Here is a 3,184-nt window from a genome sequence, read left to right as displayed (position 1 = left end):
AATTTTCCATTTCTTTTCGGTTCTCCAATTTATTGTATTATAAGTTTTCAAAATAGTTTCTTAAAATCACATTTCAGTGGTATCCATTGTGACTTTGCTTTTTTCATTTCTAATTACTTTGATATGGGTTCTTTCCTTTTAGTAAGTTTGGCTGAGGGTTTACCAATCTTGTTTATTCTTTCAAAGAACCAACTCTGATTTATTAATCTTTTGTAGTGCTATTTTTTTAGCCTCAACTTCATTAATTTCTACTCTGATATTTTATTTCCTTCTACTACTTTGGGATTTGGATTTTTCTTATTTTTGTAGGACCTTGAGATGCATCATTATTTCATATTGTTCTTTTTTTAATGTGTACATTCATAGCTATAAACTTGACTCAGGACTATGTTCCATTGATTTTCATATTTTGTGTTTCCTTTATCTTTTGACTCTAGAAATTTTTAAATTTCTTCTATGATTTATTGATTATTCAGTGATATTTGACCTCCATGTTTTTGCAGAGTTTCTGTGAGCTTTTTGTTTTGTTTTGTTTGCTATTGATTTCTAGTTTCATTCTGCTATAATCAGAATGTATTCAGGGAATTATTTTAATTCTTTAGTATTTATTTAAAAATGCTTTATGGCTTAAGACATGGTCTGTTTTGGAAAAAGCTTCATGTGCTGCTGGAAAAAATGTGAAACCTGATGTGAGGTGAAACACTGTGTAGATATCTAAGTCCACTTGTTCCACGATGTGATTTAATCATGATATTTCTTTGTACATTTTTTGTATAGTTGACCTGTCTAATTGTGAGAATGAGATATTGGAGTCCCCTTGCTGTGATTGTATTGGTGTCTCTCTGTCATTTAGGTTCAATAGATTTTGTTTTATGAAGTTGGATGCAACAATATTTGGTGCATATGCAGAGTCTGCCAAAAATGTACATGTACTTCAGCAGTTCACCATACTAATAAATGTCTGGAAGCTAATGGTCACCACTTTGAGCACCTCTTACAATTGTAGAGGCCAAAGGTAACATATATATATATATATATGGTACCAGGGATCGAACTTGGGTCCTTGCGCTTGCGCAGCAGGTGGCAAAACCACTGAGCTAAATCCCCAGCCCTGGGTAAATTAATAATCTCATGATGTCTCCATAAATTTAGTATTAAGATATTTATATAAGTTTTTCTTTTCCTGATATATACATTTTTGGCAGACTTTGTCTTTTTACAATGGTATCACTCCCTGTTGAATTGTTCCCTTTCCTAGTATGTAATGGTCATCTTTCTCTTTTCTGACCAGTTTTGGCTTGAGGTCTGTTGTGTTAGAAAATAAGATGGCTAATTCTGCTTTCTTTCAGGACCCAGTTGCATGGAGTATTGTTTTTCATCCTTTATCAGTCTATGTACTTCTTTTTGGATGGAGTGTCTCTTACAGGGAACATATGGTTGGGTTTTGCTTTTTGATGGAATCTTGTCACTGTGTCTTTTGATTGGAGAGTTAACACCACTGACATTGAGAGTTTAAATAATTGTATGATATTTACTGAATCCACTCACTGCGCTATTTTTGTAGTGCTGCTCCCTTCATATTTTTTCTTTTTTTTAACTACTCTCCCAGTTAGATATGTATTTCCTCTTTGCAGACTGGTGCTGGTTACCTCCCTGTCTTGGTCTAACATTCCTTTACAACTTTTTTGTTTTAGTGGAAATATATTTCTTTCTTTATTTTTTCCAGTACTGGGGATCGAACTCAGGATCTTGTGCTTGCCAGGCAGCCACGGTGCTAGTGACTATTTCTTTAGGTTTTCTTTTTCATGGACAGTCTTTTCTGCCTGTCAATTTTGAAGGCTAATTTTGCAAGATATAGAAGTCTGAGCTTTAATTGTTTTATTTTCATACTTAAAAAACTTCATTCCAAGTTCTCCTGGCCTTTAAGATTTACAGTGAGAAAATTCATTGTTATTTTGATAGGCTTGCTTACCTCCAAAAATTATTTGCTGATTTTCTCAGTCTTCTTTTGTTGAACTTCTAGAATTTGATTTTGATGTGTCATGAAGAGGTTCCTTTCTAGTTGTAGCTATTTGGGGCTTGGTATGCCTCTTTTACTTAAATATTGACTTCTTTAGTGAGATTTGGAAAATTTTCTTCTATGATTTCAGTTAATAAATTTTTTACTCCTTTTCAGTCATTTTCTAATTTTTCTTATTCCTATATTTATGACCTTGGTTTTTTTTTTAGTTTTCTAGTAGCTGTTGGATACAGCTTCCATGATGTCTTGTTTATTTTTAAGGTGTCAGTTTAGTATATGATCTATTAAATAAATGTCTTCAAGTCTTCAAGTTGTGACACGTTGTCCTCATATTGGTTAAATCTGCTATGTATGGTTTCTGCTGAGTTTTTCTTTTCTTGAATTTCTGCCTGATCTCTTCATATAATTTCTAATTCTTTACCAAAATGTCATTCTTAACTTGTATTTCTTATTTTATCCAGTTAGCTCATTGTTTGCATAACATTTTATTAAATCACTAATATGTTTATTTAAATCCTCTTTAAGCTCACCAAACATTTTAGGAATTTGCTTATATGTTTTCTCTTTAATATATTTAAACATTTTTTTTTTGTACCAGAGATCGAACTCAGGACTTTGAGTTTGCAAGGCAGCCGGTGGAACCACTGAGCTAAATCCCCGGCTATTTAAACATTTTGATCATTTGGTTTCTGAGTTCTTTGCCTGTAGCTTCCTCTCTTTCAGGGCCCATGAGATTGGCTTTTGGAAAGCTAAGAATTTATGGAAGCATCTTGTTGCCTTGCTTTGTAACATTTCTATTGTTTTTGTGCTGCATGTTGAAGATAAGTTGGGGAAAAAACTGTCAGTACTATGGAGATCTTGTTATTTAGATACCGTCTCTCTATGATATGTCCTTGAATTTGGTTATGTTTTGGTGTTTATACACCTCTTCAACCTACTCAGCATAATATTTGAAGGTCTTCTTGGTATTCAATTTTCTTCTGGGTGCTTAATCCCTACCACCAGTCAGGGAGGAAAAACCTTAGTAATAGTGATGATGCAAAACAAAAACCTAGATATTGGTATAAACAAAAACAAATTAAAATCATGTTGAGTATGCCACTATTAACAATAGGAAAAAATTAGCAATGATAGGAGTAAGAATAAGATATAAACAACAAATAA

This window comes from Heterocephalus glaber, unplaced genomic scaffold (assembly GCF_053883595.1).
Source record: "Heterocephalus glaber isolate CG9 unplaced genomic scaffold, H.glaber_assembly_v1.0 deba00001546, whole genome shotgun sequence".
Taxonomy (NCBI): Eukaryota; Metazoa; Chordata; class Mammalia; order Rodentia; family Bathyergidae; genus Heterocephalus; species Heterocephalus glaber.
Note: the sequence above shows the minus strand (reverse complement) of the source record.